The following is a 23,876-nucleotide window of genomic DNA, read 5'->3' on the forward strand; positions in this document are numbered from 1 at the left end:
AGGATCGCAATCAAAACTTTCAAAATAGACGATGATTTTCGCGACAGTTTTCAAATTATGATGCTCCTAGTCAGATATCGGCTGGATTTCGAGGAAACACTGGAGGAAACAATCGAGATGATTATCAAAGGAGTAGCGAGCAGCGAGGCGACAATAGAGACGATTCTCGTAATAACAAACAAAATAATGGACCAAGGTTCCAGAGACCATATGTATCTCCTGAGGATATGATGAACGGACCGTGTCAGATGCATTTTTATCTTGACAATAACGGGGAGAGAGAATCAGGACATCTGCAGAAGGATTGTCGAAATTTTCAAGCAATGTTGAGATTTGCAGGGCAACCTAATGCTCAAGCAACGCATAGAAACCCCCAGGGGCCAAGGAGTGAGATCCACCTTCCACCTCCTCCCGCAATTAAGGACGAAAATCGGCACCAGCTCAGAATAGCGGCAGCACCACATCCACCTCCATATATTGACCCCAACGCCAACGGCGCGGTCTCGATGACTGAGAAAGCTAGGCCATCCAACAGGGCCTAGAAAGTAATCTCGCGTCAAGTATTTATGGCAGAAAAAATGCCTCCACCAACAATTGAGTACCTGAATTGGTCAGGACAGGACATTGGCTTCACAATAGCGGACCACCCGCAGCAAGTTCCTCGACCAGGGCAATCAACACTTATTTTACCACCGGTGATCACAGGATTCAACGTTTCTCGAGTATTCATAGATGGAGGCAGCAGTCTAAACCTTATGTATGCAGATACACTAAGGAAGATGAACATATCCCTGGCGAACTTAAAACCAACTGACACACGTTTCTATGGTATCACACTAGACAAGCCGAGTTATCCGCTAGGGAAAATTAATCTCGACGTTCAGTTTGGAACCCGAGAAAACTACAGGATAGAAAGACTGGAGTTCGAAGTTGTGGATTTCCCGTCACAGTACCACGCTTTGTTGGGGCGACCAACATATGCCAGGTTTATGGCGGTACCACATTATACATATTTGCTATGGAGGCTCCCTGGACCTAAGGGACAAATTACAGTAAAAGGCAGTTTTGCGCTAGCCGATAAATGCGACAAGGACTTTCATCGACTGTCAGAAACCTTCGGGATGCAGGCGGAATATATGGCGTCAAGGCTAACAACCGATTATGACGTGCTGCCCGACACAGGGAGGCCACTCAGAGAACCAACCTTCGACACTACTAAGGATTCTAAAGAGGTCCAGATTCATCCGATAGATCCCAAGAAAATGACATCCATTGCAACAAACATGGACCTCGCATAGGAAAGCGCACTCGTCGAGTTCCTCCGTGAGCGCTGGGAAATCTTCGCATGGTGTCCAGCTGACATGCCAGGAGTACCCAGGGAACTTGCCGAGCACCACCTTAATTTGGATCCAGTGGCGAAACCTATCAAACAACCCTTGCGGCGTTTTTCGGAACCAAACCGCAAGGCTATGCTGTCAGAAATCAACCGACTCAGAGAAGCTGGCTTCATCAAAGAGCTACATACGGAGGCCACATGGGTAGCTAACCCAGTACTGGTCCCGAAGAAAAACACGAAAGTCCTTCGCATGTGCGTCGACATCACGTGTCTCAATAAACATTGTCCAAAGGATCACTTTCCCCTCCCGATGATCGATCAAATTATCGACTCTACGGCAGGATGTGAACGTCTTTCCTTCTTGGATGCATATTCTGGTAATAACCAGATCAGACTAAAAGAAGACGACGAGGTCAAAACAGCTTTTATAACACCTTATGCGTGTTTTGTTATAGAACAATGCCTTTTGGTCTAAAAAACGCGGGAGCAACATATCAGCGGATGATGCAGAAGTGTCTTGCAACACAGATTGGTAAAAAAGTACAAGTATATATCGACGATGTCGTCATAACAACAAAGAAGGGGTCAACCTTGATCGAGGATCTGAAGGAAACTTTCGACAACCTTGACAAGTTCTGCCTCAAGCTGAACCCGACAAAGTGCTCTTTTGGGCTTCCTGTTGGAGAACTTCTCGGGTTCCTAGTTTCGGCAAGAGGGATCGAGGCCAATCCAGAGAAAATCCAAGCTATTGTAACAATGAGGAAGCCAACAAAGTTGAAAGAAATACAACAGTTGACTGGGTGAGTCGCAACATTGAGCAGATTCGTCGCCAGGCTAGGAGAAAAGGCATTGCCATTCTACGCTTTGATCAAGCAAGGAGAGAAGTTTCAATGGAACGAAGAAGCAGATAGAGCTTTCGAGGATCTCAAGCGCACAATCTCGACACCACCAATCTTGGTGGCGCCTAAGGAGAAGGAGCCTCTCCTGTTATATATCGCAGCCACGCCTCAAGTGGTTAGCACAAGTGCTTGTGGTCGAAAGAGAAGAAGAAGGAAAGCTCCATGGAGTGCAGCGACCAGCATACTTCGTCGGCGAAGTCTTATCACCTTCCAAACAACGGTACCCGCAGTACCAAAAGCTAGCATATGGAGTGTTTACAACAGCAAGAAAACTGCGACACTATTTCTCGGCGCATCCGATTATAGTGGTCAATGAAGCGCCTTTATCTAATATACTAAATAATCTAGAGGCTACGGGTCGTGTCTCCCTTTGGGGAATAGAGTTTTCCCCTCGGGACATCACATATGAAAAAAGAAAAGCAATAAAGTCGCAAATCTTACCAGATTTCATCGCAGAGTGGATGGAGCTACAAAATACGGGACCTCCGGATTTATCGAGAACTTGGACTATGAACTTCGACGGACAAGAGATTGGAGGGAGCTGGAGCAGGCGTGATACTGATATCACCAAAAGACGATAAGTTAAAGTATGTCTTACGGATGACGTTCCCAAACGCATCTAACAATGAGGCAGAATACAAAGCTCTTATACATGGGATGAAGATGGCGAAGGCATGTGGCGCAACTCGCTTAAAAATCTTCGGCGATTCACAACTGGTGGCTCAGCAAGTCATGAATCAGTGCGACGCAGTCAATGATAGTATGATAGCATATAAAGAAGTGTACAACGAGCTCGAGAAGCTGTTTGACGGATGCGAGGTAAATCATATAAGCAGGCTAAGCAATAATGAAGCCGATGTTCTTGCAAACATCGGGTCGCAGTGTCTCGCAATACCACCTGGTGTGTTCTGGGAAGAGATAGCTGAAAGATCAACCAAGGTGAAAAAGCAGCAGAAGAAGGAGAAGGAAGAGAAACCCTCGGAGGCTAAAGAAATACCATCAGGAGAAGAGGATGAACCGGAGGTAGTAATGATGATACAGATTCCGTGGATGCAGGCGTACATAGCATATATTTCTAGGAAAGAACTACCCGACGATCCAGTTGAAGCAAGGAGAGTTATCAGGCGATCCAAAGCCTTTACTGTGGTAAAAGGAGAGCTGTATAAACGAAGTATCTCGGGAGTATTACAACGATGTGTCACACCTGAGAAAGGGAGGTTAATTCTGAAGGATGTACACGAAGGAGTGTGCGGACACCACGCAAGCAGTCGAGCTATAGCAGCCAAGGTTTTCAGAGCAGGGTTCTATTGGTTAACAACAATTGAGGATGCAAAGGACATAGTACGCACTTGTGACGCGTGCCAAAGGTTTGCCGCGAAACCTCATTCTCCGGCAGTAGAGTTAATGCCAATACCGCTGTCATGGCCTTTCGCTCAATGGGGTCTTGATATGGTAGGAAAACTGCACAAGGCTTCGCCAGGAGGGTACGAGTATATGCTCGTAGCTGTTGACAAGTTCACGAAGTGGATAGAAGCAAAGCCGATAAATTCACCAGATGCGGCATCAACAATCAAGTTCGTGAAAAGTATCGTCTTTCGATTTGGAGTCCTCACGCATCGTCATAGTACAATGGTAGTAATTTCACATCCAGTGATTTGAAGGCATATTGTGCAGACGTGTGCATCAAATTACACTTTGCGTCAGTTGCGCACCCGCAGACCAATGGTCAAGTCGAGAAAGCCAACGGTACCATACGTAATGGTATCAAGAAACGCCTGCTAGCGCCATTGGAAAAAGCTCGACACACCTGGCCAGAGGAGTTTCCTAGTGTGTTATGGAGTATTCGAACAACACCAAATATAGCGACACGGGAAACTCCGTTCTTTCTGGTCCATGGAGCTGAGGCCGTGCTGCCGATAGAAATAGAACATGACTCTCCAAGAGTAACGGAATATAATGAAGAAGCTTCAAGAAAAGCATTGGAGGACGATGTCTATGCACTCGATGAAGCTCGCGACGAAGTACTATAATGAGTCACCAAGTACCAGCAAGACCTGAAAAATTACCACGAGCCGACGTTTGCGACCAAGATCCTTCCAAGTAGGCGATTTAGTTCTTCGGCTCACGCAAAAAATCCATGAAAAACTCGAGTCGCCGTGGCTTGGCCCTTACATCGTCACGTAAGTAATCGAAGGAGGAGCATACAGAATCAAGGATAAGAAGACAGGAGTCGCCGAGCCAAATCCTTGGAACGTGGCGCAACTCAGGCGTTTCTACGCCTAGAGTCGAAATATAGTCCTCCTTGTAAACATACAATGTACTGAAATGCCGGCGAAGCTTTCAGACGCACTCTTTTCCTTTCGTGGCACCGAGTGGGGCTCGAAAGGTTTTTAATGAGGCGGGCTCGCGGTGCTGCAATATAATAAAGATATTGGAGATATACATCTTTTTCCTCGACAGTGCTCGGGGGCTCGTACACGCAAAAACAAGATATACTCAATAAGACTTATTTGCCTTGGTTTAAAATCCTCGCAAACACAATAAAAATGAAAACATCGGCTACCGAAACACACGGGGGCTAGAGAAAACATGGACACATATCTTTGTCTTGCAATATATACAACAGATTACAGTTTCTCTCGGGAAAAAGTACCAAAAAAAAATAAATTTAGTCGTGACCCAACAGATCATCAATATTTACTTTGTCTTCTTCTACAGAAGCACCTAGAAAGTCGGCATAATGACCATCTGCAACAAAGTCGGCATCCATCCGAAGAAGATCACTAATTATTTCTTCAGCCACTCGGTGTGACTACCGCGTCGATTCTGTCGACACCTCTACGTCGTTGCCTCAGTTTGGTATGCACAGTCTCAACTACCTTGGTCATATCTAGTTTTGAGTGACAGCTCTGAAGCATAATAAGGGCAAATCTGGCACCAGCTACTAATTGAGCCCTTACAAAACCATGGATTCGATGTGAGTCCTTAAACTTGGTCATCAGCTCAGGAAGGGTTTTAGGCTGGATATTTCGAGGAAACATAGAGTTGTAGACCATGAATAACGTCTTGGTACAAAATTCAAGGAACTCACGAGTTTGACACACGCGATCTTGAAATCTGACAATTTTTCGGGTACGTTCGTGCGTAGCCCAAAAAGGGAGCCGTGGTCCAGTAGCTAGATTAACAACGAAATTTGATCTTGTGTCAACCCGTTGATCTTCGGCAGCAAGCTGTCCAAAAAGGGACATAATTGACGACAAGCAAACTAGTCGAGACGAACAAAAAGCAAGCGAAGTTCGGCTTGAGAAGTATACCCGCCATTTCGTGGCTCGCCTCAGTCAGCAATTCAAGCATAAAATTTTCTCGAGAAGTAGCTTGGATAGCTTCAGCGACTGCAACCTCTTTCAAGGCTATAGCTTTTTGAGCTTGTTGCTGCGCAATTTTTTCTTTCTCTGTTGACCTTCGAGATTGCTCCATTATTACGAGTGCCTCGTTTTCTCATTGATGGAAGTCGTTGGCGGAGTTCTTCCAAGTCATCTCGTTGGATTCGTACTCGAAGAGTCTTCAAAAACTCGTCATCGACCGACATTTTCTTCGGGTAAGAAGAAGGCGGCAGAACATCGGAAGGACGTGGAGTCGAAGTATAGTTGTCAACTACCAACTGGAAAGAAAATTTCGACATCAATCATCACATAAAAGTAGAATTCCATTGATCGTCAATATATTTACATGATTCTGCCAAAAGGTTGGGTCCTAGTGAAACAACCATACACTGTCGCAAGCTAAATCTATAGCGACAGTTGTTAAAAGAAAGAAAAAGAGAAACAAGATAGGTAGGGCAATCTACTTGACCTCCGGTTTGCGTAACCGGAGGAGGGCGTCGGCTTGCATCCAAGGAAGGGAGAGGATCTTCTTTGAGCTTGGCTTGGCAGCTCTAATCATAGATTGCCATTTCTTCGTCTCCATTTGCCCGACGTTACCAACTTTCGACCAATCGACAGACTTGTTGGCTCTCTCGCAACCAAAGCAATGGTGCCTTCAACGCCAATCTTCAAGTCTCTTGCCGAAGACCTAGTCCAAGATCTTCTCAGCAGGATGAAGTGCCGGGCCAGCTTCAAAGAAAAGAGTCGGGTTCCTTTTTCTTCACGAAGAAGTAAGGAAACAGCCGCAACAGCCCCGCTCTAGCATCAGCAAGGCCCTGGCGTGCCTCGTCTCCATGAATTTCAAGGAGGGAGAGCGCGTCAAGAAGGCGATCACCTTCAGGATTCTCTAGATCATAATCTTGATGTGTCTTCCCTGATGAGGCAAAATTTAGCTTGTTAGCAAATGCGCAAAGAAAAGCATGATTTCCAGAAGAAACTAAAGTGGTTCGAGCACTTACTAACAAAGCGTCGACTCTGTGACGCCAAGCGAGTGACAATTTCATTTTCACGAGCAGATTGCTGAGCTATGTTATAACTTAAAGCATTTTCCGCATCTTGAAGTCTCTTTCGAAGACCTTCGACAGCAGCAGCATCTGATTCAGCTTTTTCGCGAGCTTTTTCACTCTGCTCGAGCTTCCGGGCCAGGTCATCAGCACGCTTGTTTGCCTCAGAAAGTGATTCTAGCAAAATAAAGATGACACGGGTCATAACAAAGTAGAAGAGACAAATATATTCGATGGAATGCAGCAAGAAAGAATACCTTTCAGTTCATTGGCACGATCACGGTACCCGATGAATTGGGTACCGAGACGAACAAATTCCTTCATCAAAGGCTGAAAAATATCACGGAATAAAAAAAAAGGGGTTGAAGAATTGCGACAACAAAATAGTTGGAAACATTCGACAGCAAAAAGACAGCAAGAAAGGCACTTACATCATCCATAAGAGGGGTCGCCGAGCTATCGGTCAAGAGACTTGGCTTTTTTCCTTGATCAGTCCTTGCTCGTTTTGGCGACGGAGCACGGGGGCTCACAATAGGACTGGGATGTCCTATATCCTGTTGTGGAGGCGAGGTTTCGTCCCCCATCGGACGAGTCTCGGAAAGAACTAAAGTACGAGACGTGCTCGTTCGAGCAGTCACGTCAATAGGAGGATTTTCTTCCTCGTCACCACTATTACACTAGGGAAAAATATAAGGAACAAAGACAAGCAAAATTATCGGATACAAAGGAAAAGTTGATAGAAACTTACGAGCTGACAAGGGCATCCTTGTAAGGATTGAAAGGTCTGTCCTCCTCTTCGGGTAAAGTTTCCTCGAGAGGGGACTTGTTAGTCTTTGAGGTGCCTGAATCTGTGGCACCATCTCTCTTCCGTTTGTTCCCTGGAGAAACAGCAGAGGGGAGGGAATGCATTGATTTGGAAGCCTCAGATTCCACTTCTTTTTCAGAGGAAGCCGCAGATTTATGAGAACCTCGCGACTTCGCTCTCGTGGCGAGAAGTGCCCCGGGGTTCGTCGGTGATGACGGTCCGTTTTTCGACTTTCCCGCCTTCAGGAAGAGGAGGAAGAGAAACTGGGACTTGGTGTTTCTACAAGGGCAAGATATGGCGACAACAGGATTACACAAAGGATGCCATCAAAAATAGTAGTCGAGAAATACAAAAAACTCGGAAGAATGAAAATTTACCTTGGGGAGGGCATTGGCGCCGCTATACGGCACCACGCGACAGGTGGATGGAACGGCGTCTTTTTTGGTAAGCGAGGAGATTCTACGGACAAGCTTTTCCAAGTCCTTTACTTCGAGGTCTTGGGAGAGCCGGTCAAGCATCTTCTTCGCCAAGCATACATCCAAAGGGGGTTCTTGCGAGCTCGCAGAGGCTGGACCCTAATCCTAAGGAAATACGATGTAATTTGGATACCCGACAATTCCTTGCCGTGGGTATTTTGAAGCTCGTGGATACGGGACATCGCTTGCTTCTGTCACCGTTTTTTCTTCTTCGGTGGCTTCCGCGTCCCAGGATCGGCGGCGAAGAATTTCGGCACCTCCATCGAAAGGAGCAATGTTGTACTCCACCGAGTCGGCGCATTCTTCGCAGACATACAGCCATCTTCTGCACCACCCTTGGACGGAGTCGGGGAATTTGACGTCAAAATACTCGACGTCGTGGCGGACGCAGATGACAACACCGCCTATGTTGTAGGTGATGTTGTGGGAGCCATTGCGGCGAAGACAGAAGATACGCTTCCATAGAGCCCAGTTAGGACGGACTCCAAGGAAGCATTCGCAGAGAATAATGAAAATAGAGACATGGAGGATGGAATTGGGAGTCAGCTGGTGAAGCTGCAACCCGTAGACAAAGAGCAAACCACGGAGGAAATCATGAATGGGGGTAGAGAGGCCGTAGATGAGATGGTCAACGAAACTGACCCGATATTGGATAGGAGGCGACGGATAGCTTTCTTCGCTGGGGAAGCGCAGCGCATCTTTCTTCTTCATCAACCCAAGCTTTTTCATCAGGTTGATGTCCTGATTAGAGATCTTGGATCTTTCCCCACTCCGTCGCCCCAAGATCCGGTGCAGCCATCTTCGATTCGTGGGCGTTATGCTCCGGTGAGTCGCATGCGTGGTGGCATCAAAAAAGGCGTAGGAGAGAGTGAGAGTGTGGTTGAGCTCAGGAAGTGTTGGGCGCAATGGGGGATTTGAGGAAAGAAAGTAGAGGTGCGGCGCGATAGGCGGCGCCGTAGGAGGAAGACGATATTTTATAGGAAGTGTGCAGGTCGATGCACCGTTGGATGGAGCGCTTGCAAACTCGATGGGTTACACGTGGCCTAAAGGGTAAAGTGGTATTTTCGCAAGGATGGAACTGGACAGGCGCTACAGCGCGCGTGCCAGAAAAAAGTGGAGGACGTGTGCCCCCACTTGCGCGAACGTGTCAAACTGCTGCGGATTTTGGGTCCACCAGCCTGAGACAGGAGAGAATTCTTGTTTCTTAAATAAAGAGGTCGTGGCTAACGTCAGCGTTGATGTCACTTTGGCAGAGAAAAGTTTCGACAGCAACAAAACGAAGACCGGTGAAAGACTACAAGTGATGATAATTTCGAGAGCCTTTGGTCAAATACAAGTTTTTGATCAAATGCTCGGGGGGCTACTTTTGAAAAAGGAAATTTCGGGTATGACAAAATATAAATTGTGAGAGCCTATGATCAAATGCAAGCATTTGTTCATAGCCTCGAGGGCTACTCCCATCGGGAGCACTGGTCGCGCACCCGATAGAAATAAAAATTCAAAGAAAATATGACAATATAACGACATCAGGCGTTGAAGTGTTGAGCCTACAACCAAGTACAAGTCCTTGGCTGTAGCCTCGGGGGCTACTCCCATCGCGAACGTTGTTCGCGTGCCCGATGAAATTGAAAACGTATAATGAGTATATTTCGAGTTATACAAATAACTCTTCATATACTCCCATCGGGAAAACAAGATAAGTCATCCGTTGTCAATAAAATGTGCTATTCCAACAGCCGAAAAAGCACTCGACAATATATTCTCAGAGCGCCTAAGTCGCGAATAATCTTCGAATGCCGCAAAACTTTGCGAAGGTAAGACCCCAGATCCGTTCGAGTGGCGTAGCACCGTCTCGACGTCGGTTTGCTACTTTTTTCCGTATCAACGTGATACGAAGAAAAATCCTAACGGACGCGTTAGGTACCCGATAAAATGTAACTGGGATTCGACAGATGGTAAGACCTTAAGCGGCACCTGTCGAGTTAACACCAGTATCCCGAGATCATGTCCAGGGACGTGATTTTGAGGTAGGTTTTTGCGGATTGCCACTAGAGCAGTAAACTAGTACATGATCCGTCAGATGAACTAGCCCCAATTACCATTATCCCTGTACAATATATAATTGTTTATTTAAAGATATGTGATGGCTTGAAAAAGTTATGCGGTGATTATAAAGTTGGAGATTCAAGCAAAATCTCGGGGCTAACGACATAGGCACCCCCAATGGGCCTCGCGATATGGTACCGGGGTTTACTGAAGGCCCACAAGTCGAAGGATATGAAGTTCGGGAGCCCAGATAGTATTAAGGAAAGTCAGAGATGTTTTAGGAAAGATAGAGACTTGTAATTCTACGGGTTGAACTCAGAGAGTCTCCCGGAATCTGTAATCTTGTGTAACACGGTACCCTCGTCTCTGCCTCCTATATAAGGGGGAGTCGAGGGACAAAGAGAGGATAGAATCCATTGACAACACAACTCTATTTTCTTAATCGTCGAGTACTTTTCGGCTGAAACCTTCGAGATCTACTTGCCCTCTACTTCCAACTAAACCCTAGTCTACAATACGTAGGCATTGATAAGTTAATCCCTTGTCACCGATCTCGTGGATGCCGAGGATGCCATGGATGTCCCGGGGCCAGCTGTTCCCTTGGAGGCCTTGTGCCACGGTCCTGGTTTTATGCTGTCGTTTGGGGATGCAATCGAACAATGCAGGCGCGATCTCGCGACCAGCCGGGACACCGATCCATCCGTCTTCCCAGAAAGCGCCCGCCGACCGTTCCCAATGACCATGTGGGTAGAGGCGAAGAAGATCGCGCGCTCCTCGGCCGAAAATTGCAGGTCCAGGTCCTCTCCAGCGCACCTGCTGCCGGTGCGAGGAAAGCCATAGCCGCGCAGCGCAGGGCCAGGCCAGTCCGTTCGATGTTGGGTATGCCGAGGCCGCCGTGGGAGAGGGGGCGGCACACACGTTTCCAGTTGACATGGTAGTTGCCGCCGTTGGCCTCCCTCTTTCCTTCCCAAAGAAATCCCCGCTTGATCTTGTCGATGAGCTTGAGGTTTTTTTTGGCGGTGCAAGGACTAGCTGTTGGTGGATCGGAATTGCACTGATCACGGCCTTAACCATGGTCGCCCTCCCTGCCTTGGTCATGAGCTTGGCTTTCCAAGAAGGCAGGCTGCAGCGGCGCGCTCAACCAGCGGTTGCATCCGCGCAGCTTGTGGGTCTCCTCAAGGCCGGGCCGGGATGCCAAGGTAGGAGATGGGTAGATCGACGATGGGGCAGCCTAGTTCTTGGACCACCGGCGTGGCATTTTCCTGGCCGCATCGAATAAGCGTAGCAGGGCTCTTGTAGTAGTTGACCTGTAGGCCAGAGGCGCGGCCAAATAACTGCAAGATCTCGCGCACGGCGGTGACATCCTCCAGCGTGGGGCAGCAGAACAAGACCACGTCGTCGGTGTATAGCGAGAACGTGGGGGCGGCGCGCGTAGGGTGCAAACGCCGCAGGATGCCAAGATGGGCAGCGCGTTGGATGAGGCGGCCCAGTAGCGTCAACGCCGAGGACGAAGAGTTGGGGCGAAAAAGGGTCGCCCTCGCCTCGCCTGCGGCGGTGCCAAATGGGGAGGGCCCGGCTCACCATTAACCAAAACCCTGGTGCTCGACGAGGAGAGCAGAATCGCGATCCACTCCAGGAAGCGATCTCCGAATCCATACTGTCGTAGCGCTTCGAAGAGGAAGGGCCACGAGATGGAATCGAAAGCGCGCGCGAGATCGAGCTTCAGGAGGACCCGAGGTGCTCCGAGCTGGTGCAGGAGGCGTGCGGATTGCTTCACCAGGAGGAAGTTGTCGTGTAGACTCCGGCCGGCGATGAACACGTTCTGGTTGGTGCTGACAAGGTCATCAAGGTGCGGCGCTAGGCGTAGCGACAATGTCTTGGCGAAGAGCTTGGCGATCATGGTGGATGAGGCTTATGGGCCGCAGTAGTCGCCTCGTGGCGGCCGCGTCCGCACGCTTGGGAAGCAGCGCCATCGCCGCCTAGTTGAGGCGATGGAACCCTCCGTCGCGCACCTCGAAGAGCTGCTGGAACACATCGACGACGTCCCGCTTGATAGTGGTCCAACACGCCCGAAGGAATTCCGCGGTGAAGCCGCCGGTCCGGCGCCTTGCGGGCCGGTGATACGTCTCAAACGTATCTATAATTTCTTATGTTCCATGCTACTTTTATGATGATACTCACATGTTTTATACACATTATATGTCATTATTATGCATTTTGCGGCACTAACCTATTGACGAGATCTCGAAGAGCCGCTTGTCAGTTTTCGCTGTTTTTGGTTTCAGAAATCCTACAAAGGAAATATTCTCGGAATTGGACGAAATCAACGCCCGTGGTCTTATTTTTCCACGAAGCTTCCGAAGACCGAGGAGATACTGAAGTGGGGCCACGAGGTGGCGACACACTAGGGTGGCGCGGCCCTAGCGTGTGGCCCCCTCGTGACGCCCCCGACTCTACCCTTCCGCCTACTTAAAGCCTTCGTCGTGAAAACCCCAGTACCGAGAGCCACGATACGGAAAACCTTCCGGAGACGCGCCGCCGCCAATCCCATCTCGGGGATTCAGAGATCGCCTCCGGCACCCTGCCGGAGAGGGGAATCATCTCCCCGAGGTCTCTTCATCGCCATGATCGCCTCCGGATCGATGTGTGAGTAGTTCACCCCTGGACTATGGGTCCATAGCAAGTAGCTAGATGGTCGTCTTCTCCTCATTGTGCTATCATGTTAGATCTTGTGAGCTGCCTATCATGATCAAGATCATCTATTTGTAATGCTACATGTTGTGTTTCTTGGGATCCGATGAATATTGAATACTATGTCAAGTTGATTATCAATCTATCATATATGTTGTTTATGTTCTTGCATGCTCTCCGTTGCTAGTAGAGGCTCTGGCCAAGTTGATACTCGTGACTCCAAGAGGGAGTATTTATGCTCGATAGTGGGTTCATGCCTCCATTGAATCGGGACAAGGATGTAAAGTTCTAAGGTTGTGGATGTGTCGTTGCCACTAGGGATAAAACATCGATGCTTTGTCTAAGGATATTTGTGTTGATTACATTACGCACCATACTTAATGCAATTGTCTCGTTGTTTGCAACTTAATACTGGAAGGGGTTCGGATGATAACCTGAAAGTGGACTTTTTAGGCATAGATGCATGCTGGATAGCGGTCTATGTATTTTGTCGTAATGCCCTGATTAAATCTCATAGTACTCATCATGATATATGTATGTGCATTGTTATGCCTTCTTTATTTGTCAATTGCCCAACTGTTATTTGTTCACCCAACATGCCATTTATCTTATGGGAGAGACACCACTAGTGAACCGTGGACCCCGGTCCATTCTTTACATCTCGAAATACAATCTACCGCAATTGTTCTTTATCGTTCTTCGCAAACAAACATCATCTTCCACACTATACATCTAATCCTTTGTTTACAAAGCAAGCCGGTGAGATTGACAACCTCATCGTTACGTTGGGGCAAAGTACTTTGATTGTGTTGTGCACGTTCCACGTTGGCGCCGAATCCCCGGTGTTGCGCCGCACTACACTCCGCCACCAACAACCTTCACGTGTTCCTTGACTCCTACTGGTTCGATAACCTTGGTTTCTTACTGAGGGAAAACTTGCTGCTGTACGCATCACACCTTCCTCTTGGGGTTCCCAACAGATGTGTGTCTTGCACGCTATCAAGCTCTTTTTCTGGTGCCGTTGCCGGGGAGATCAAGACACGCTGCAAGGGGAGTCTCCCACATCCAATCTCTTTACTTTGTTTTTGTCTTGCTTTGTTTTATTTTATTTTATTTACTGCTTTGTTTGCTCTCTATATCAAAAACACAAAAAAATTAGTAGCTAGATTTACTTTATTTACTGTCTTGTTCACCATATCAAAAACACAAAAAAATTAGTTACTTGCATTTACTTTATTTAGTTTTCTTTATTTACTACTGCTAAAATGAATACTCCTGAAAATACTAAGTTGTGTGACTTCACTAGCACAAATAATAATGATTTCTTATGCACACCTATTGCTCCACCTGCTACTACAGCAGAATTCTTTGAAATTAAACCCGCTTTACTAAATCTTGTTATGAGAGAGCAATTTTCTGGTGTTAGTTCTCGATGATGCTCGCTGCCCATCTTAATATTTTGTTGAACTATGTGAAATGCAAAAGTATAAGGATGTAGATGGTGACATTATAAAATTAAAATTGTTTCCTTTCTCCTTAAGAGGAAGAGCTAAAGATTGGTTGCTATCTCTCGCCTAGAAATAGTATTGATTCATGGACTAAATGTAAGGATGCTTTTATTGGTAGATATTATCCTCCCGCTAAAATTATATCTTTGAGAAGTAGCATAATGAATTTTAAGAAATTAGATAATGAACATGTTGCTCAAGCATGGGATAGAATGAAATCTTTGGTGAAGAATTGCCCTATCCATGGACTAACTACTTGGATGATCATCCAAACCTTTTATGCAGGATTGAATTTTTCTTCGCGGAACCTATTGGATTCAGTCGCTGGAGGTACCTTTATGTCCATCACTTTGGGGGCGGCAACAAAGCTTCTTGATAATATGATGATCAATTACTCGAATGGCACACGGAAAGCTTATTGTTGTAATTCTTATGGGAATTCTTACAACAATAATAGGAATGTACCCTGGTCTTCAAGCCATGCTTAAAGAATTTATTAGTACACAAACCGCTTTTAACAAATCTATTGAAGAAAAGCTTGGTAAAATTGATATTCTTGCTTCTAAGGTTGATAGACTTGCCTCTGATGTTGATCTTTTAAAATTGAAAGTTTTGCCTAATAAGGATAATGATAATAAAATTGTTACTACAGCAAATGCCATCCAAGTTCAAATTAATGAGAATATTAGATTGATGGCTGAATTGCATGCTAGGTGGGAAATAGAAGAAAACGAAAAACTAGCTAAAGAGAATAATGTAGCTAAACTTTGGACTATTACCACCACTAGTAATGATAATGCTTCACATGTTGCTACACCTCCTACTATCAATGGTAAAATAATTGGTGTTGGCAATGTTTCTACTCCTAGTGCAAAGCGTGCAAAATTGCTCCGAAACTGCATAAAACTGCTGAAACTGTTTGTGATAAAACTGCTGAAATTTTTCAAAATATTGGGGACAATGATTCCATTGTTGTAGATCATAATGGTTTAGATTTTGATGATTGTCACATCTCGGAAGTTATAAAGTTCTTACAAAAACTTGCTAAAAGTCCCAATGCTAGTGCTATAAATTTGGCCTTTACAAAACATATTACAAATGCTCTCATAAAAGCTAGAGAAGAGAAACTAAAACTTGAAACTTCTATTCCTAGGAAGTTAGAATATGGTTGGGAGCCCATCATTAAGATGAGGGTCAATGATTTTGATTGTAATGCTTTATGTGATCTTGGTGCAAGTATTTCTGTTATGCCTGAGAAAATCTATGATATGCTTGACTTGCCACCATTGAAAAATTGTTATTTGGATGTTAATCTTGCTGACAATGCTATAAAGAAAACCTTTGGGGAGGATTGATAATGTTCGTATTATGGTTAACAATAACCTTGTCCCCGTTGATTTTGTTGTCTTGGATATTGAATGCAATGCATCTTGTCCCATTATATTGGGAAGACCTTTTCTTCGAACCGTTGGTGCTACCATTGATATGAAGGAAGGTAATATTAAATATCAATTTCCTCTTAAGAAAGGTATGGAACACTTCCCTAGAAAGAGAATGAAGTTACCTTATGATTCTATTATTACAACAAATTATGATGTCAATCTTCATCTCTTGATAATACTTGATTCACACTTTCTGCGCCTAGCTGAAAGGCGTTAAAGAAAAGCGCTTATGGGAGACAACCCATTATTTTACTTCTGCACTTTGTTTTATATTTGAGTCTTGGAAGTTGTTACTACTGTAGCAACCTCTCCTTATCTTTATTTTATTGCATTGTTGTGCCAAGTAAAGTCTTTGATAGTAAAGTCAATACTAGATTTGGATTACTGCGCAGGAACAGATTTCTTGCTGTCACGAAATTGAGCCGCCCCTGCTGTAGAAAATCTATAAAAATCTGCCAATTTACGTGCGTGATCCTCAGATATGTACGCAACTTTCATTCAATTTGGGCATTTTCATCTGAGCAAGTATGGTGCCTCTAAAAAATTCGTCTTTACGGATCGTTCTGCTTTTGACAGATTCTGCCTTTTATTTCGCATTGCCTGTTTTGCTATGTTTGATGGATTTATTTGTTCCATTAACTTTCAGTAGCTTTGTGCAATGTCCAGAAGTGTTAAGAATGATTATGTCACCTCTGAATATATGAATTTTCAATTATGCACTAACCCTCTAATGAGATTGTTTTGAGTTTGGTGTGGAGGAAGTTTTCAAGGGTCAAGAGAGGAGGATGATACATTATGATCAAGAAGAGTGAAAAGTCTAAGCTTGGGGATGCCCCCGTGGTTCATCCCTGCATATTTTAAGAAGACTCAAGCATCTAAGCTTGGGGATGCCCAAGGCATCCCTTCTTCATCGACAACTGATCAGGTCACCTCTAGTGAAACTATATTTTTATTCCGTCACATCTTATGTTCTTTACTTGGAGCGTCTGTTTGTTTTTGTTTTTCGTTTTTGTTTGAATAAAATCGGATCCTAGCATTCTTTTTTTTGGGAGAGAGACACGCTCCGCTGTTTTGTATGAACACATATCTTCTTAGCTTTATTCTTAATGTTCATTGCGAAGGTTGAACTACTTCGTTCATTGTTATATGGTTGGAAACAGAAAATGCTGCATGTGGTAATTGGTATAATGTCTTGAATAATTTGATACTTGGCAATTGTTGTGCTCATATAGATCATGTTTAAGCTCTTGCATCATGTACTTTGCACCCATTAATGAAGAACTACATAGAGCTTGTTAAAATTTGGTTTGCATGATTAGTTTCTCTAGAGTCTAGATATTTTCTGGTTAAGGTGTTTGAAAAACAAGGAGACAATATAAAGTCTTATAATGCTTACAATATGTTCATATGTGAGCTTTGCTGCACCTTTTATACTTGAGTTTGCTTCAAACAACCTTGCTAGCCTAGCCTTCTATTGAGAGGAATTCTTCTCGTGCATCCAAATTCTTGAGCCAAAAACCATGCCATTTGTGTCCACCATACCTACCTACTACATGGTATTTCTCTGCCATTCCGAGTACATTACTTGAGTGCTACCTTTAAAATTCTATTCTTTGTCTTTGCAATATATAGCTCATGGGAAAATAGCCTTAAAAACTATTGTGGTGAATAATATGTACTTATGTGTCTTATTTCTTAATAAGTTGCTTGTTGAGCGGTAACCATGTTTCTGGGGACGCCATCAACTTTTACAGCTTTGTTGAATATCATGTGAGTTGCTATGCATGTTCATCTTGTCTGAAGTAAGGGCGATTTTCATGATCAAATGGTTTGAGTATGCATATTGTGAGAGAAGAACATTGGGCCGCTAACTAAAGCCATGATTCATGGTGGAAGTTTTAGTTTGGACAATCAATCCTCAATCTCTTATGAGAATATTAACTCCTCTTTAATGCTTATGCATTAAAGAGGAGTCCATTATCTGTTGTCCATGTTGTCCCGGTATGGATGTCTAAGTTGAGAATAATCAAAAGCAGAAATCCAATGCGAGCTTTCTCCTTAGACCTTTGTACAGCGTGCATAGAGGTACCCCTTTGTGACACTTGGTTGAAACATATGCTATGCAATGATAATCCAGGTTAATCCAAGCTAATTAGGACAAGGTGCGAGCACTATTGGTATACTATGCATGAGGCTTGCAACTTATAGGATATCTTATACATAACACATATGATTTATTACTACCGTTCACAAAATTGTTTCTTGTTTTCAAAATGAAAAGCTCTAGCACAAAAATAGTAGTCATGCTTCCCTCTGCGAAGGGCCATTCTTCTACTTTATTATTGAGTCAGTTTACCTACTTCCTTCTATCTTAGAAGCAAACACTTGTATCAACTCGTGTGCATTGATTCTTACATGTTTACCTATTGCACTTGTTATATTACTTTGTGTTGACAATTATCCATGAGATATACATGTTGAAGTTGAAAGCAACCGCTGAAACTTATATCTTCCTTTGTGTTGTTTCAAATCTTTCTACTAAGAATTTATTGCTTTATGAGTAACTCTTATGCAAGTCTTATTGATGCTTGTCTTGAAAGTATTATTCGTGAAAAGTCTTTGCTATATGATTCAGTTGTTTACTCATTATCTTTGCCATTGCTTCGAATCGCTGCATTCATCTCATATGCTTTACAATAGTATTGATCAAGATTATGATAGCATGTCACTTCGAAATTATCCTTGTTACCGTTTACCTACTCGAGGCGAGTAGGAACTAAGCTTAGGGATGCTTGATACGTCTCAAACGTATCTATAATTTCTTATGTTCCATGCTACTTTTATGATGATACTCACATGTTTTATACACATTATATGTCATTATTATGCATTTACCGAACTAACCTATTGACGAGATGCCGAAGAGCCAATTGTTGTTTTCTGCTGTTTTTGGTTTCGTAAAACCTACAAAGGAAATATTCTCGAATTGGACGAAATCAACGCCCAGGGTCTTATTTTTCCACGAAGCTTCCAGAAGACCGAGGGAGATACGAAGTGGGGCCACGAGGTGGCGACACACTAGGCCGGCGTGGCCCAGGCCTTGGCCGTGCGGCCCTAGCGTGTGGGCCCCTCGTGATGCCCCCGACTCTACCCTTCCGCCTACTTAAAGCCTTCGTCGCGAAAACCCCAGTACCGAGAGCCACGATACGGAAAACCTTCCAGAGACGCCGCCGCCGCCAATCCCATCTCGGGGGATTCGGGAGATCGCTCTCCGGCACCTCGCCGGAGAGGGGAATCATCTCCCGGAGGTCTCTTCATCGCCATGATCGCTCCGATCGATGTGTGAGTAGTTCACCCTGGACTATGGGTCCATAGCAGTAGCTAGATGGTCGTCTTCTCCTCATTGTGCTATCATGTTAGATCTTGTGAGTTGCCTATCATGATCAAGATCATCTATTTGTAATGCTACATGTTGTGTTTGTTGGGATCCGATGAATATTGAATACTATGTCAAGTTGATTATCAATCTATCATATATGTTGTTTATGTTCTTGCATGCTCTCCGTTGCTAGTAGAGGCTCTGGCCAAGTTGATACTTGTGACTCCAAGAGGGAGTATTTATGCTCGATAGTGGGTTCATGCCTCCATTGAATCCGGGACAAGTGACGTAAAGTTCTAAGGTTGTGGATGTGTTATTGCCACTAGGGATAAAACATCGATGCTTTGTCTAAGGATATTTGTGTTGATTACATTACGCACCATACTTAATGCAATTGTCCGTTGTTTGCAACTTAATACCGGAAGGGGTTCGGATGATAACCTCGAAAGTGGACTTTTTAGGCATAGATGCATGCTTGGATAGCGGTCTATGTACTTTGTCGTAATGCCCCGATTAAATCTCATAGTACTCATCATGATATATGTATGTGCATTGTTATGCCTTCTTTATTTGTCAATTGCCCATCCGTAATTTGTTCACCCAACATGCCATTTATCTTATGGGAGAGACACCACTAGTGAACTCGTGGACCCCGGTCCATTCTTTACATCTGAAATACAATCTATCGCAATTGTTCTTTACCGTTCTTCGCAAACAAACATCATCTTCCACACTATACATCTAATCCTTTGTTTACAGACAAGCCGGTGAGATTGACAACCTCACCGTTACGTTGGGGCAAAGTACTTTGATTGTGTTGTGCAGGTTCCACGTTGGCGCCGGAATCCCCGGTGTTGCGCCGCACTACACTCCGCCACCAACAACCTTCACGTGTTCCTTGACTCCTACCGGTTCGATAACCTTGGTTTCTTATCGAGGGAAAACTTGCTCGCCGTACGCATCACACCTTCCTCTTGGGGTTCCCAACGGGCGTGTGTCTTGCATGCTATCAGCCGGCATGCGCTTGACGGCGTTCCAGATTTCGTCGGCGGCGAAGGGGTCCTCGAGAGCATCCAAGTTGTCCGCGGGCTCGATGAGCTGCGTGAAATCCAGCGTGCAGTCCTGTCCGACATTGGTGCCCAGCAGGTCGTCGAAGTGGGCGAAGGCAGCCTCGGCGATGGCAGCTTGATCGGTGATCGTCTGGTCGTCGACGCGGATGGCGTAGATCCTGTTCTTTTGCCTCCCAGTAAGTGCACCGGTGGTGGAAGAAAGCCGTATTGGCATCGCCGTCGTGGAGGCGAGCAATCCGCACGCTATCGAGCGATGGTGCGGTCGAGGGACGCCAGCCCCTAGGTAGGTGGCCTTAAGCTGCTTGTGCAGCTAGATCTCGTGCGCGGACAGGACACGATCCTCCCGAGCTTTGTCGAGCGGAGGATAAGCTCCCCGGCGATCACCATGCGCATCCCGACGCTACCCACCGTCTTGGAGCTCCAGCCGGTGAGGCTCGCGCGTCGTGGCGTGCGAGCGCAGCCGCAGTCGCCGGAAGGGGTCGGTATGGTGGACAGAGTTCCGAGCCGCGGTGACCGTGTCGTGGAACCCGTACGAGCGCGACCGGAACTCCTCAAAGCGGATACGGCGATGGCCGGCAGTGCATGGGCGAGCAATCCGAAGTAGCGGGGAGTGATCGGGAGACGACGGAGGCCGGGCAGCGCAGGTGGCATTCTCCGTGGCTTTCTTCCCGGCTCCGTGGTGCAGAAGAAGCGATCGAGGTGCACGAGTGTGAGCGGCGATTGGCCGTTGGACCAGGTGTATCTTCTACCGTTGAGGAAGATCTCCTTGAGGGCCAGGTCATTGAGCACGCTGCGGAAGCATCCCATCATGCGCCGATTTAGGTTGGAGTTGTTCTTGTCACCGTCGCGGTAGATGAGATTGAAATCTCCGCAAAGCAGCCAGGGCCCGGGGCACGCAGCACGGACCTCGCGCGGTTCCTGGAGGAACGCGATCTTGTTGGCGTCAGTTTGGGGTCCGTAGACAACCGTAATCCACCAAGGAGAGCCGCCGGGCGTGCAGACCTTGGCGGAGAGCGTGTGGGCGGTGAACTCCGGGTCGGAGATAGAAACAGCCCGTGCTCTTCCAAGCAAGGAGAATGCCGCCGCGTGTGCCGATCGCAGGCAAGTACACGTAGTCGTCAAACTCGGAGCTAAGCATCTCAAGGACAACAGACGAATAGACAAGCTCCATCTTAGTCTCTTGTAGGCAAACAATGGAAGCGTCGATGGTATCGATCAGCCGAGCGAATGGCAGGGCGACGGGCACGAGCGTTAATGCCGTGCACGTTCCAGTTAGCTATCTTAAGGCCGTGATCCATGGGGAAGAGATCGACGGTGGTGGTGCACTAGCGTAGCTAGACGAGGACCGGCCCACCAGGGGTGGCGGCAGCGTCCGGTGTGGGAGCGATCGGCGGCATCTCACGGTCAACCAGGGCAGCCATGGCCGTGAGGACGGTGAGCGGTATTGGTGCCGCGAACATGCCCTCGTAAGCCTTTATCTCTTCCGCAGTGATCCTCTGGTTGGTCCCGATGATGCCAAGCGAGCGCAGGACGTGCATGTGGGCGCGACGCTCAGCCGTGGTCGGCGCATGGTGATCGGCGGCGAGGCAAACCTCGCAGCTGGCCGTGGAGTGGGCGTGCATGCAGCCACGTGGGAGGCTGCCGTGGGCTGCGCAGAGGCCTGTGCTTCGTTGGAGGGCCCGTCATTCACATCCACAGGAGTTGGACGGCGCAGGATCGTGGGCGGGCTCTCGCAGGTGTCGGGCCGTGGGCTTGCATGGGCGCTGGTGGCTTCAGGAGACGTCGTGGCTGGTGGCGTGGCGTTCCCGCCAGCATTGTCCGCAACGGCACGATCAACGTAAGGCTCCAAAACCTCGGTTGAGGGCGACGAGGTAGCAATGCCAAGGCCCGACAAGGGATCCGCGCAGCAGGCGCGGTGGGTCCGAGCCGGCCGCGTCTCCAGCACGAAGCTGGGCGTGGGTTGGTCGCCGCACCGATCCCGGGGCACGCTTTGCGAAAGCGCGTCAGGTGCCTCCTGTCCATGCGCGCAAGCCGGCAGAGGGTTTGAATGGCCGGTGGCGTCCAGAGTGCAGGGGATCTCTGATTCGGCTAGTGAGGCTTGGCCATCTGTCCCTGGGGCGGGCCCTGGGCTCTGCGGCGCTAGTCCTGTCGGGGAGGCAGCTGTCTCTGCAGCAGGCTTTGGTAGTGGGCCCGTGTCAGCATCCGTATTTTTCCAGCCCCATCTCTTTCCCTTTTTGGCATGGCGACGAGGACGGCGGGCCCGACATTGGTAAAGCCACGGATCGATGAACCTGTCCAGCACCGGCGGGGGCGCGCCATCGCGCGGCGGCTGCCGGCGGGACAGCCAGGCCGACATGGTGAGACCATCGGCCCGGACATGAGGGCCTAGGTCCATGGTGCCTAGGCCGTCAAGGGCCATGCCATCTACGCGGCCATCGGGGGTGCCGGCGGCGCTTGCGTCCTCTCCTTCTGTTACGCGGGCGGCCATCGCCGTTGTCACGCACGTCATCCTGGTTCGTCGCGCCGCCGTTGGCGCCGGCATCCGTAGCCTGGGTGGCTTGGCTGTCTCCCTCGGCGACGGCGTGAACGATCTCGACGTTGATGGGGTAGGTGAGGGTCTTGACCTGCGGCGCCTGAGATGGTACGCGCGACGGGACCAGCTCAACGACCTCCAGGACGGCATGGGTGCGAATTTCGGCGGGGTTGTGGGCGCGGATGGTGCAGCGGAAGACGGCGAGGTTGGCGCGGGAGCGGGTGTCGGGGTGGATCTTCTCAATCCAGTAGCTAGGGGCGAGGAGGTGCTCAGCCGTGGAGAGCTGCCAGGCTTGGGGAGGGATTCCACGGAGGGCAAGCTCGACGCTTATTCGAACCTTCCCAAGCCGGCGTGGGCGAGCTTGCACCAGGGCCGCATCATGAGGGAGAACGCGGGGAAGCTGACGAAGTGATCGCCAGTGATCCGCGCCTTGATCTGCATGCTGGAGAAGACGACTAGGAAGTCCTCGGGGTGATGTACATGCACCATGAAGTCGCCCGGCGATAGCTCGAAGGAGGAGTGCAGCAGGTCGGCGACATCGTCGATGGTAACGGCCGGGCGGGTGCCGGTGATGGTCGCCAGCATGGCGCGCTCAAGCATGCGCTCGGACTCCTGCATCTCGACGGAGCGCGACACGATGACTCGCGACGGGGCCGGGGTCGCCAAGACGGTGAGCGGCGCGTGCGAGTGGCCGGTGGTGGGGGCGGCGGCGGAGGGGTGGCGTGGCGCGGCGGAGCAGGAGGCGCCGCGCGCTCAGCCTCGCGCCGGGTTTGGCGTTGCCTGGGCCCGCACTGCCATGACTCATGGCTGGGGAGGAGGCACTTGCGGCAGCGCACCTTGTTGGTGCAGTCGTGCACGACGTGTCCGGCTCGAGGCACCGGAAGAAGAGGCCGGCGTCCTCCACCGGCGAGGGCTGCGGCGGGCCCGAGGCGGAGAGCGACGCGTCTCAGGGCGACGGGGGCGGCGGTTGTGGTACCTGCGGCGCGGCTGCTGGAAGCCATCGGCGTCGACGGCGGGCTCGCGGTTGGCCCGGTGCACCTCCGAGCGGGGGCCCAGGCGGGTGGCAGCGGGCGCCCTGCGGGCGGCGGCGGTGGCGGCGCTGGAGGGTGCAACGGCGGGGGTCGGTGCGGTGGCGGGGCTTGGCGCCGCGGCGGTGCGCGCGACGTCGGAGTAGCTGCGCGCGCTGGAGGACTCGCTGCCGGATCTCCGCCAGCGGAGGCCGTCCGCGGAGCAGGACGCGCGTCGGAGGCGGACGCGGGGGAGAC

The sequence above is a fragment of the Lolium rigidum genome, chromosome 1, assembly GCF_022539505.1.
Source record: "Lolium rigidum isolate FL_2022 chromosome 1, APGP_CSIRO_Lrig_0.1, whole genome shotgun sequence".
Classification (NCBI taxonomy): Eukaryota; Viridiplantae; Streptophyta; class Magnoliopsida; order Poales; family Poaceae; genus Lolium; species Lolium rigidum.